This window comes from Peromyscus californicus, unplaced genomic scaffold (genome assembly GCF_007827085.1).
Source record: "Peromyscus californicus insignis strain IS unplaced genomic scaffold, ASM782708v3 Scaffold_18__1_contigs__length_77618521, whole genome shotgun sequence".
NCBI lineage: Eukaryota > Metazoa > Chordata > Mammalia > Rodentia > Cricetidae > Peromyscus > Peromyscus californicus.
Genome location: NW_026294480.1, coordinates 57441178 through 57455371, shown reverse-complemented (window position 1 = coordinate 57455371; position 14194 = coordinate 57441178). Strand labels below are relative to the sequence as shown.

Sequence of the window (14194 nt, the reverse complement as noted above, 5' to 3'; positions counted from 1 at the left end):
GAATATTAGGAAATGTATTAACAAGAATATTATGGCCACTTAAGAAAATCTTTTAGCTGTATCTCATTATATGTTGAAAGGTTAATCTAATATTTCACATCAACACAGGGTTCTTTAGAAATTTAGAACAAAATTATGCACTTGGCAGAAAAGTGGTTTGACCTGGACCAGCAGGTCATTCTTCAGTGACAGGTTCCTGAGAAAGAACCAGGGGATGAGGAGTAATAAAGAAAACAGGAAAGCTGAGGTCAAGAGGTCTTGCACAAACAAGTTTATTAAGAAGTACAGCATCTTATATACAGTTTGCGAGGCGTAGGGAAGAGTCAGCAGAAGCCATTGTACAACAGGGTGACGTCAGCAGGAAGCTAGTCAAGTCACATTGCACAAAGGGAGCACAGGACGTCTCAAGTGCATCCCAGACTGAGTGCTCAGAAACTCAGGACTGATAATTCCAGTCTCTTCTTCGGGGGGAAAGTCACGTTCCTAGGAACTTTGAGGCCCAGACCTTGCCAAGCCCACCCTTGGGCAAAGACCCAGAACTTGGGTTCTCTTCTTTCCTCAGAGTCTCTGAGAAAGCTTTGGGTTGGCCTGGCTCCCAACAGTGGGTGGATCTGCAGATCAGATGAAGTGAAATAAGACAAATTTCTCCTATTTTCCCTCATGTGTAGAATCTAAATAAAAAAAAATAATAATAACATAAAAGCATAAGTGGGAGGATTGGGAAAGATGAAGGGAACCAGCAAGAATGAGGCTCAAGAGAGGATGCGGGGAGGTGGATCTGATCAAACTGTACAATATGAATGTATGAAAATATCATAACTCTCAATACTTGAGAATTTAAAAAAAGGAACTTGAGGGGCTGTAATCAGCTCAGCAGGTAAGAGCATCTCTTGTTCTTCCAGAGGACCAGAGTTTAGTTCCTAGCACTCATGTTTAGCAGTTCCCAATTGCCTGTAACTCCAGCTCCAGAGGACCCAGTGCCTTCTTCAGCATCTATCCACAAGTCCTGCACTCATATGCACATGCCCCCCCACACACACACACAAAGAAAAAAAAGGAAAAAAAAGGAAAACATCTCGAAAAGTACAATTCTCAAGAAGATAAATATGCAATATTATCTTTATTTAACATTGAAGGTATCCCCCTTAAAATAAGACTGGAATAAATGAACAGCGTTGTTAAAAAAAAACTAGATAATGGAATAAAAGTATGGACCAAAGATTTGAGATTATAACAGTAGAAAAAGGTGAGAAAAATCATGATTATTATCAAGGTTGCATATGTATAAACATCATGAGAAAGTTAATGAAGGAAATGGTTGACTACAGATAAATATCCCCAGATTCAGACCTAAACAACAGATAGACAATAATCCATTATGGGATATAATGGGGGGAAACCCATTTATAAAAACAGGAGAAATTTTCAAGTGGGTAGAATAAATTTAACAACAAAACCGTGAGAACCACACAAACAAAATCATAGAATTTTACCAAAAGATTTAAAAGTTGGGTATATGGAAACATATATTCTTAAACGGAAATGTGAATATTTGAAGATATCTACTGTAATTTGAATGTGAAATGTCCCCTGTAAGCTCATATGTGTGAACACTTGGTCCCTGCTGAGGGGTGGGCTCTAGATAGAACTTCTCCGGTGGAAGTGGGTCAGAGGTTGGACTGGGTACTTGAAGTGTTTTAGCCTGGTCCCACTTCCTGTCTGCTCTTGCTTCCTGACTAAGGACACAATGTGACCAGCAGCTCACCCTCTTGCCAGGATGCCTTCCCTACCATGAAGGCTGTATCCCTTCAAACGCTAAGTCAAAGAAATCTTTCTTCTTTAAGTTGCTTTGTAGTCTATTACAGCAACCAGCACATCATCTTTCCAAAGTTATGGTTTAACAAGGCACAAGCTCAAAGGAATTTGGGGAGATACTATTGCACTGAGTAGAAGAGTGCTCAGATCAAAAAGAATTAGGCCTGAGTTGTTCAGGCCTTGGGGGTGGGGTGGTAAAAGCATGAATATGTTCTCCCCTAAACATAAAGATGCAATAATTAACTCCATTTGATACTAGCCTAAAACAGTTTGCAATACCAATGCAGTATAATATTTGGCCAAAACAGGCATGAAAACACAAGGACGGTACAAAGATGAACTGCTCAAATAAGGAAGAACCAATAGGTTAGTTCTTTGAGGGAGAAAAGTGAGTCCATCTCCTTGTTTCATTAGTTTTTACCAAAATAAGTTTCAAATGTTCATTATAAAATCATTAAATGCTAGATTAAAAATGAAGTAACTATTTTTCAAACCTATTGATCAGTGAGAAATTTCTAAGTTCAATATCAAAGGTAAATGAACATAAATATTGTAATTCATGGCATGGGTGCTTCCAAAGATACTTTGGAAAATTTGTTTATATTACATGGCAAGAAAAGGGCAAAGCCAGAAAGAAAGTTGAAAACATTTGCAACAAATCTGAGAAAAACTGATAACCTAAATAGCCCCACTTTTACACAAATCACTAAGGGAAAAATAAGGCCCCATTAGGTAAATGAATAAACAAAATAATGTGAAATTCTAAACTACAACAGAGGAACTATAAAGAGTTATAAACAAGTATTTAATTTCACCAATATGCAGCAAAATATAATTTAAGTTCATAATATGTTGTTCCTTATTAAAATGTTTTAAGTGAAATTATTTATGAATTGACACCATATTTTTTTTTCTTTAGGGGCTTAAATCAATAAAAAAATCAATAGAATGACAATTATTTCTTAAGGAAAGAAGCCCAAATAAGGTCAAATATAAGCCTTCCATGATGCTGGAAGTGAGTTGTACTTGGTTTCTGAAACATTCGGTGCCCAACAGCAAAAGGAACATCTAACTATGGGACTTCATCAGACTGTACATGCCTGTTGATTACAGAAGGCACTGTCTTAGTTACTTTACCTGTAGCTCTGATGAAATACGCTGACAAACGCAACTTGAAGGAGAAAGGGTTTATTTTGGCTCTCAGTCTGCGGTTACAGTCTGTCACACCAGGGGAGTCACAGCAGCAGGAGCGGGAGGCAGCCGGTCACATTGCTTCCGCAGTCAGGAAGCAGGGAGTGATGAATGCTTGTGTTCAGCTTGCTTTATCCTTTTTACACAACCCAGGATCCTAGCTCAGGGAATGGCACCTCCCACACTGGGCAGTTCCTCCTACCTCAGTTAAACCTATCAATCTATAATCAATCTATAATCTCCCACAGGCATGCCTAGCAGCTTGTCTCTCAAGTGATCCTAGACCCCAGCTTCTTGACAGTTGAGGCCAACTATCTCTGGTACCATTTTCTTTGACAGTAAAATTCTTCGCTGTTTTTGTTACACAATTTTTTATTTTATTTTTTGATACTATAATTACATTTCTTCCTATCTTTCCTCCAATATTCCCCTCCTCACTCTCCTTCAAATTCATGTCCCATTTTACTCATTGTGATTGCATGTATATACATACGTGCATATACATAGTTATTCCTAAATATAACCTGCTCAGTCCATGTACTATTACTTGTAAGTATGTTTTCAGGGCTGATTGGCACTGGACAACCAATTGGTGTGTTCTTTCCTGGAGAAGACCACCTCTCCTGCTCCCAAATTTCCTCAGCTATAGTTCTTTGTATAGGGTTGATAGCTCATTGGTTTTCCCCAGTCCACTTTGGTGTATCTATTGGCATCATCCTTGTTTAGCTCATGTTTGAGTAGTCATGTTGGTGAAGTTTTATGGGTGTAGCCTTGCTGACATTACTAGGAGACACAATCTCAAAGCACAGTCCCTGCTCCTCTGGCACTCACAATCATCCTGACACACACCTCTTCTTCCACAATGTTCCCTGAGTCTTAAGTATGGGAGTGTTTTGTAGATGTATCCACTGGGACTGGACTCCACAACTCTGCTTTTTGACTAGTTGTGGTTTTCTGTGATGGTCTCCATCACCTGTTACAATGAGAAGCTTCCTTGATGAAGGCTGAAGATTACACTTACCTGTGGGTATAAGGGTCTATACATTGTTGTTATAGATTATGCTAATTTAGTTGTAGATTCCCCTCCAATAACCGTGATTTCCCCAGCCCTGAGAAGTTGTCTAGGTTTCCAGTACCAGGCATGATTTCTCTCTTGTTGAGTGAGTCTTAAGTCCTATTAGAGCGTTGTTGGTTACTGCCAAGGTCTGTGTGCCACTGCAGCACCTTTAGGGTCATTGTGCCATGCTGGTCATTGTTGTGGTTCATAGACAACACAGCTGGGTAGGATTGTTGGTTGGCTTCCTTCTTCAGAAGCTTGCATGGAACTTTCTAGCACCATGAAAACTATTCCTCAGGAAGGGGTCATTCAGGTCAATTCTAGCTCAGAGATCTCTGGGTCCTGTTTCTGAAGTACATGGTGTCTTCAGCAATAGGGACTTACCTTCCACCTCTGGGGGCAACCAAGGGCAATAGTAATAGTCTGTATGTTTGGGGAGTCTTTTAGACAGCCCTGGTCAACAACCCAAAAGAGGGCTTCTTGTGTCTGGTATTGGGGGTTTTGGTAGGTAGTCTTTGACTCTTGGAAGGAGTACCATTAGCCCAGGTGAAAAAAATTCATTAAAACTACATATATTTTGACATTATATGTATTATAGGGTTTGATGGTTGGTTGGTTTTTTTTCTTAATAGTTAATCATATGATTTCTTGTGGCTTTTTTTAGATATCCTTATTGTTATTTTACCCACCTCCCCCCTCCTTTTATATTTGATCCCTACCCCTCCCTAAAGAGCCCCCCATTTTCCATTTCCCCTATTGGATTGCTTGTATCCTGCTGTCTGCCCCCTTTACCCTCTTCCCACCTTCTTCTGTATTTTAAGGGTCACTTAGTAACAAGAGTGACCAGGTCCTCAACTAACCCGGAGTGCTGTGTGTGGCTCTTTGATGCTGCATCCTTCCATGTGAGCCACAATTTGGTCATTTTTGAAATCAGAAAGGAGTGAATAAAATGAGACCAGGCAGAGCACTGGCTATGGACACTTCAGTTTGTCCCCTGATTGTGACTCAAATGGGCTGCATCATTTAGGGTGGCTGAGGAGGAAATTTGCAGTCTACTGTTGAGTGCAGTAATGCCCCCTTTCAGAGCCCATGATGTTGCTGGAATCCTAAATGATCTTATAATAAAACCCAGAGCCAGATATTGGGGTAAATGCTGAAAGATCAGAAAGACAAAAGAACAAGCCACAGCCACTTCTCACCTCGTCAACTCCTCACTCAGCTGATCCTGTCTCCATGAATCCTCAAACTGAAAGCCTCTGAGTCCTCAGCCAAAAAGGTCTCTTGTTCCTGTCTCCTCACACCTTCTATGCCTTTCTCCGCCCAGCCATTTCACTTCCTATCTCAACCTTCCTAGTGCTGGGATTAATGGCCTGTGTGCTTTCCAAATACTGGGGTTAAAGGTATGTGCCACCACTGCCTGGCTCTGTTTCTCTCCTAGACTGGATCAATCTCATGCAGCCCAGTGTGGCCTTGGACTCACAGAGATCCAGACAGATCTCTCTGCCTCTCGAGTGCTAGGATTAAAGGTGTGTGTCACCACTGTCTGACCTCTGTGTTTAACTCTGTGGCTGGCTCTGTCCTCTGATCTTCAGGCAAGCTTTATTAGAGTAAACAAAATTCCACCACTGAGGTGGAACCTCCGGAACAGGAAGTGCAACCATAAACCTGTCCAAGACAGTGCTGTGTTACAACAGCATGAAACGGTAACATGTTAAACATCTATGAATAGAAGAGCAGCTCAGAACACATGGTGTGCCTGAGTGACAAAATACACATCTGTTAACATGTTACTAGCAAAGAGCTTCTAACAACAAGGAGATCATGAAATTGTATTAGGAGAAAAACTCTAGGGCATGACACTGTGTGTGCAGTACCGCCTCCACTACAGTCACTCCATGCAATCAGACACAATGAGTTAAGAATCTGAGGCTGTAGATTACTTCCTATTTCTCTGTGCTATTAATCAAAATGAGATATTTATTTTAAATGCAGAGAATACTTTTTGACTCACAATGCAGAGACAGTTACCTGATAGGTGTAGTCACGACGCTTAGTGTGCCCAGCTGCACACATTCTGTCTTCACACATGAAGGGCGGGGACAAGAACTCTTCTTGTCTTGGAATGCTAAAGTTTTCTGGCCTGCTGCCGTCTCTTGCCTTGTCAGTAGTCTAGCCCAGAGAATTTCAGGTGGAACATCTAAAAAGATTTTTTATTCTTCATAGTTAGTTGAGTAACGTATTCAGGGAAAACTCTGTCGGGCAAGGGTATTATGACATTTTAAAAACCATCACTGTTCCTTACTGTCTGACGTTACCCACACTAAAAACTCAGATCAGTGTTTAGGTTCTGCTCAAAGTCATGTCTTTGTGTTGCACGCCACAATTCTGGAGAGCCAAAAGGCAGAGATTTTTCTTTCCCTGGTGACGTTGAAAGTGTAATATTAAATAAGTCTACCAGCAATAACAAAAACAAACCACACACCAAAGACAGCAATAAGCTACAAGATTCATTTCCCTTTTAACATTTTTCTTTCAGATCTGATATTTTTGAGGAAAAAAAGGAAGATAAATAGCTTTCTGTGATGTTCCTTTGATTATTCATCAGTACACCATGCTTTGAATTTAGTTGTATTTGATCTTAAAATCACTTTCAAATAGGAAAGGCAACAGTTAAAACATGTTGATGTTTCCAGGACAGTGATTATTAAAAGAGGGTAGGTTCGTTCCAACCTTCTGGATATCTTGAGCCAGTTCCTGCCTAGGCACAAACATGTCTTCTCTATGAGGGACTGGCAAAGGAAAGTGAAGAGCGGGCCCTTTGTTGAGACCTAAATTAGCAATGCCCAGTGCCATGACTACGGTACAGCACAACCCCCCGGCACAGCCCGCTGTTCACACAGCACGTCGGATGTGCAGATTGTTTATTCTTTTCTCTGCCCAGGGTGCTGGTTCATGCTCAGTTTGTTTGCCACGCTCACCTTTGGAAGGGGCTCCTTCACACTGGGGAGGGGGGGTCCCTGTTAAAGCACAGCTTCTAAGTCATCCAGGAACTGAGCAGTGAGAAGGGCCTCACCTGGAGATTCAGAATCTCCTCCAGCCCCTGTTCACAGTGCTGTTCATTTTCCTTCCATGCTCTTCCACAGTGAGACTTGCTATTATTATTGTTCAGTAGACAACACAGTAGTGTAGAGTGAGGATTGTCACCTCATCGTATGTTTATGTCAGCACATCTCAGGCTCTTCCTCAACTCCAGCCTTTTATTGTTGCTAGTTCCTCCTGCTCCTCCTCTCCCTCCTCCCCCTTTTCCTCCTCCTCCCTCCCTCCTTCTCCCCCATCTCCCCCCTCCCTCCTCCTCTTCCTCATCTCATTTAATGTATGTTTTGGTCAACAAAGCTCACAGACACCTGGGGTATATCTGCCTCCCTTTTCTGAATTGCTTGAAGGGTAAAACAGAAGTATTGAAAAGTTACTTAGGGCTGGCCAGAAGTCTCAGAACCTTTCTGAGACAAGGTACCTTTCCCTTTCCCAGGCAACTGCAACCAGTGTGATGACTTGAGTGTGATGCCTGGGACCCACATGATGGAAGTAGAGAACAAATTTTCATAATTTGTCCCTTTACCTCAACATGCAACCATAGTGCATATGAACACAATCATAAATAAATGTAATAAGAATCTTAAAAATTGTTTGTACCATTTCAGACAGATTTTAAACATTCGAAGTTAAATAAGAAGAATAAGGTGATTAAAATCAAATGCAAGTGTCTAACAAAGTTATAAAATTGTAGTGCTGAATAAAAAATGTCTTATAAAAAGAAAACTCCACCAGCATCTCTCAGTGTATTCTTAGTTGTAAACAAGAATGCAAGACAATTCAATCAGAAGGAATCTGTGAAAATAGGTGATGTCTACACAATGCAGTATTACTCAGGTGTAAAAAAAACAATGACATCATGAAATTTGCAGTCAAATGGATGGAACTAGAAAATATCATCCTGAGTGAGGTAACCAAGACTCAGAAGGAAAAACATAGTACGTACTCACTCATAAGTGGATACCTGATGTAAAGCAAAGGATAACCAGACTACAACCCACAGCTAGCTAACAAGAATGACCATAAGAGGGACACATGAATCGCCCTGGGAAGGGGAAATAGATGAGATCTCCATGAGTAAACTGGGGATGAAGGGGCAATAGAGGGTAGGGGATGGGGGATGAGAACATAAGGAAGTGAGATGATCGAGCTGGAACAGGGATGGAGTGGGAGAGCAATGAAAGAGATACCATGATAGAGGGAGACATCATGGGGATAGGGAGAAACCCATTGCTAGGGAAGTTCTCAGGAATCCACAAGGATGACCCCAGCTTAGACTACTAGCAATAGTGGAGAGGATGCCTGAATGACTTACCCCAGTAATTAGGTTGGAGAATAACCTAACTGTCATCATAGAGCCTTCATCCAGTAACTGATGGAAGCAGATGCAGAGATTCACAGCCAAGCACCAGGCTGAGCCCCAGGAGTCCAGTCAAAGAGAGAGAAGAGGGATTCTATGAGCAAGGGGCATCAAGATCATGATGCAGAAACCTACAGAGTCAATGAAACCAAACTAGTGGGAACTCATGACCTTTAGACCAACAGCTATGGAGCCTGTATGGGACTGGACTAGGCTCTCTGCATAAGTGAGACAGTTGTGCAGCTTGATCTGCTTAAGGGCCCTGTAAGACAAATTGCTAAACAGTCTTATTAATAAAAAACCCAGAGCCAGATATTGGGTTGAAAACTGAGAGATCAGAGAAGCAGAAAGAAGCCAGCCACGTTCTTACTACTAGGAAATCCTCAGCCAAAGAAAGAGCCACTTCCTGTATACTCATGCCTACGTCCTTTCTGTACCCTGCCATCTCACTTCCTCTCTCTGCCCAGCTACATCACTTCCTCTTTCTGCCCAGCTCTATCACTTCCTGTCTGTCTGTACAGACCTCCAGACTCTATGGTTAACTAGTGCTGGTGATGTCACGTCCAAGATCTCTGGGAGGATCACAGTGACAGGCTTAGAGCAGGCACTTAGGATCACCAACAGTGAGCACTGGCACTCCACCACTGATAGAAATCTAGACCTTCGCCTCCACCACATCTTTTCTTACCTTCATCAGTACCTGACTCTGCTTTCCCGTGCTGTCTTCTGAATCAGAGCTTGTCAAGAAGGCATCCTGGGTTTGGACATACCTAGGGCACAAGCCTAAGCCTTTGCTTAAAGAAAACTGGGAACACTCTTCTAGCTTCTCCCTAAGAAAGACGGACCACAAAATGTATGGAATCTCAGAAATGCATGGCCCAGGAGAGCAAGCTGAAGACGAAACAATCCCCGGCCTCCAGGAAGAAGACGGTTCCACTTTCACACTGGATTAAAAGTCCACACACAATAGTTCACAGACAAATTTTGCTTGCCAGTATAAGTAAGGTCTGTATTTTACTAGCTGGGGTGAGATGTTTGTGAGGTCGGCCAAAGTACGAAGGCCGTGCATACTGTTGTGGGAGGAAGTTTGACATGGCATGCAAAGAAACACACTCTTTACTTCCATGTCAGGGAAACCCGAAGTTCTCCACACCTCTATAAGACCTTACTGGGGTTTAATTAAAAGCATCCCCAGTGACCTGGAAGATTGGCATGATGAGAAATGCGATATACTTCTCATCCTTTTTTCTTCAGGTTGACAGGCCTGGGTCTTGGTCTTCAATAAGGAGCCGTTCCTAATTCTCACATAGGCTTTTCACCCCAGGTCCCCAGAGCGGACAGCAATAATGGAAATGGAACACAGGAAAATCACATAGAGCTTTTATCTTCAAGAACAACCAGACCCTCATCCTCAAGTTCATCCTCTGTCCCAGCTTTCTGCTGCTCTCAAAATCCCATCAAACAAAGTTCTTATTAGATAAAGATGGCAACAGGTTTTATGAATGCTTCAGAGAGCAACAAGCTCCTACTCTCAGAAATGGAAGAGAATTCAGAAAACATTTCAACCATTTCAGTTAAAATTCATCCCGTTTTGTTCTACTGATAGGGTAAAAATATGAGATAAAAATATACACAGCTCCCTCTGAAGAAACTGTCATTTTGCACTTGACACAGACATCATTCTGATGGTTACCTGATCCCTGTTCATAATTCTCCTAATGTATGGTTATTTCAAAATGCCCATTGCAGAATGCTTTAAGTGAATGAATACAGAAGTAGCATGAAGTTTGGGGGCAGGTTTCCTTATATACTACATATTCTATATAACTGTGTATAGATAACAGGGCTTCAATACGTGAGTAATTTCTCAATCTCCAAAAATAACAGTACAAAGAGGAGAGGTCCTGCGACTTTCCACATTTATATATAACTCTGAATTTGTTCAGAATACAGAATTTGGGGTAGAAGGAGAAAGGAATCTCATCTCCATTCTGACATGAAGATTTCTAGACTAAACTGGATGTTCCTTGTTGGAATAAAAAGGCTTTAAGAAACTGTTAGGAATAAACAGTATGAAGAAATAATCTTAATTATTTGATTTTGATAAAATAGTAGAAAGAGTTGTATAGTTTAATGTTCAATAAGTTGGAATATTTGTGATCACTTAAGAACATTGGAAATGATCGAATATATTTGTGTATAGCATTCCAAACGTGAATAGATGCATAATATCACAGTAGAATATTACAAAGAAGTATCATGGAAATTTTACAAAATCTAAATGTATTTAGTATTCTGAAATAATAATAAAGTATTTTTCTATAAATATATATATATATATATATATATATAAAGATTTATTTTTTAATTTTATATGTGGGGATGTTTTACCCATGTGTTTGTGTACCAAGTGCACACAGTACCCTCAGAAGACAGAAGAAGGAATTGGATCCTATAGCTAGAGTTTTCCTGCCTGGCCCACAGTCAGGACAAATCTCTCTTACCTGCCAGTCCCACAGCCACTCAGACCCGACCAAGTAAACACAGAGACTTATATTGGTTACAAACTGTATGGCCGTACCAGGCTTCTTGCTAACTGTTCATACAGCTTAAATTAATCCATTTCTATAAATCTATACCTTGCCACGTGGCTCATGGCTTACCGGCATCTTCACATGCTGTTTGTCATGGTGGCGGCTGGCAGTGTCTCTGACTCAGCCTTCCACTTTCCAACTTTATTCTCCTCCTTGTCCCATCTATACTTCCTGCCTGGCCACTGGCCAATCAGTGATTTATTTATTGACCAATCAGAGCAACACATTTGCCATACAGAACATCCCACAGCAGGATCCTTTAGAACTGGAGTTACATATAGTTGTGAAACACCATGTGGATGCTGGGAACCGAATCCAAGTCCTCTACAAGGGTAACAAGTGTTCTTAACTATTGAGCCATCTCTCCAGCCTCTCAGAATTTATATTTTAAAGAATGATCAATTTGCTTTGTTATACTAATTTCAAGTTTTGACTAATAGTCACATTCATATTATAAGGCAAATGATCTCTCAATTCATTCTGCTCCAAATTTAATGTTGTAATTATGAAGAAATAGTGTTGAGCGGTTGTTGGAACATTTTCCCTTCATCTCTTAAGAAATCTTTATTCTATGTCTGTATTCTAAAAAGCAGTTAAAAGTATATCTACGCCAATACTGGTTTTTCTATTCTAAGCTGTTGCTCCATAGAAATGAGAGTTGTGACAGTTGAAACAAATACACCTGACTTTGTTCTGGGACGACTTTTAGTGAGAAAGAAAGGGTTAAAAAGGATATGATTAGATTACAGGTTAGATTGGGTACCCTGGTAGTCAAGCAATAATGAGTTCATTCCAGGGCATGTGGGGACATTTGGTATACCCCAAGGTGGATCAGAGATCTGAAATGGGTTTTACGTGGAAGAAGGCGTCATTCTCCTATCACACACAGCTAGATAACAGCTGACCTACTCACAGTTGCTTCAAATGAGACATCTCAGTCATGGGTGTTGGAGGGCTTTGCTGGGTACCTGTCCTCTCTCCGGAGCCCATTCCTCTTTGCACCTGCTTCCTTGGCGTTAGCCCAGGTAGAATGTCTTGATCTAGATAGATTTATCAAATACAGAAATGAAATCAAGAAGAGAAATGCAATGTGCCATAACAGCTTCTCTGTGTAGAATAAGCATTAGCTACACTTAAAAGAAACATTCTCCCTAAAATAAAGATAGGGCCATCAAGTCATTCCTATAAAATGTCACTCTGTGGAAGGACACAGGAAAGGACATTACTAGATAATTCAGGTGGCTTGTAAATACTAGCCCCATTTCAAGGAGATGTGGTTTTCTGTTGGTCATAATTTTCCATGTTGGCTTTGAGCATGGTCACAGTGTCCAGTTGGTGTGACCTTGGTTTCATGTACACAAACTGTTGTTAATAATAGTTGCAGCCAGTTACGTTGCTCTGTACTTTCTAGTCCCTAATACAGAATCCCTAAGCAGTAGGCACTGGTATGCACTTTGAATTACAAAACTGAGTCTAGGAGATTAAATAGCTTGTTCAAGGTCACATGTCAGCATCACCCAAAGTTAAAACTATCATATGCAGTATCTATGTTGCAACTCTGGTTATAATATAACATTAACTTTGTTTTTATATTACTTCTCATGTCAAAGTAACTATTAGTTACTAGTGATTTCCATTTCTAGAGTAACTTAACACGCAATGTTAGGTTTAATACTCATCACGGACAATAAGCTGTGTAGAGCAGAAACTGGGATCTTGTTTGTGAATAGGGGAAATTGAAACTCACTAGTCAAACTGTGTGGATCCAGAATCCAGTGGTCTTTTCAAAACACACACCCTACAAAGCTCGTTTTAAAATAACCTGCACCCCCAAAGGCAATACAGGAACAATTGAGAAATTTGTAAAGTAATTCGGTCAGTCAAGTTCTTGCTGTGCCAGCATAAGAAACTATGTATAAGGCCCAGAACTCATGTAAAGAAGCTGGACATGGTGGTCCATACTGGCAACCCCAGCACTGGGAGGTGGACCCCCGGCATTGCCTAGCAGGCAAACCTTGCCTTCTTGAGAGTTTCAATCCAATGAGAGATTCTGTCTCCAAAAGAAAGAAAGAGAGAGAGAGAGAGGGAGGGAGGGAGGGAGGGAGGGAGGGAGGGAGGGAGGGAGGGAGAGAGAGAGAGAGAGAGAGAGAGAGAGAGAGAAAGAAAGAAAGAAAGAAAGAAAGAAAGAAAGAAAGAAAGAAAGAAAGAAAGAAAGAAAGGAAAAGAAAGAAAGAGTTGAACAGTGCCTGAAGAATGACACAAATGTCACTGGAGCATGTCCTGTGGCCTCCACATGCATAGCCGCTAACACACCTGCACACACACATATGAGCTTATGTACAGGTGCACACACACAAAGAGGTTACTTGAAAACAAAAGGAAACAAAACCAAACCACAATCCACTATGAATGTGTGCACAGCAATAGCTCCAGACAAGAAGGAGTAACCAATTCTTTTCTTTTCTTTTTCATTACAAGGGACAAAGTCATAGTAGAAGTATTCCCAACAAAATGATTGTGGATGAAAACATTGCATCTGACTGGTGTTGCTCAGACAGGAACAGCTCAAGCTCACAATGTCACACATTAATTGATTAACTTTCTCTCAGTCTGTGACAACAAGTTGACAGATAGGTAACTCCAGAACCACAGGATCAGAATATCTTCTATTTGATCTGATGGCTGGGACATTCTGAACTAAAAACATATTTCTCTTATTTCAACTCCAGAGACCAGCATTGCATCGCAGAGCTTGTGTCAATCAAGGAATTGAACAATGTGACATAGACTTGTGACCTAAAAGGTTAAGCTGAAAAGATACATAATATCTGAAAAAAGGGATAGTTATCTTAGGATGCTTTAGGGCAAAATGGAATCCTTTGGGTGTACTCAAGAGACAACTCATATGTTACTTCTTTTTGAAGTTTTAAAAAGAAACCACTGTAACCAGAAGTTTCTTGGTCCCACCCGGCCCCACAGTCCCGCAGACGCTTGCAAAATAATCACTCCAAAGCTTATATTAATTACAAACTGTATGGCCTATGACTTCAGCTTCTGGATAGCTAACTCTTTCATCTTAAATTA

At 40.8% G+C, this 14194-nt stretch overlaps 1 long non-coding RNA gene across 1 annotated transcript in view; it reads right to left on the bottom strand.

Annotated features, from left to right (window-relative positions):
* Window positions 1-297: 297 nt before the first annotated feature.
* The window catches only part of LOC128113670 (uncharacterized), a 131420-nt gene continuing 117523 nt past the window's right edge, over window positions 298-14194 (bottom strand). Inside the window, exons 3-5 of the long non-coding RNA XR_008219584.1 lie at window positions 12024-12150; window positions 6092-6260; window positions 298-671 (exon numbers count right to left, since the gene is read on the bottom strand). This is a non-coding gene — a long non-coding RNA (uncharacterized LOC128113670). The remainder of the gene's footprint in view (window positions 672-6091; window positions 6261-12023; window positions 12151-14194) is intronic.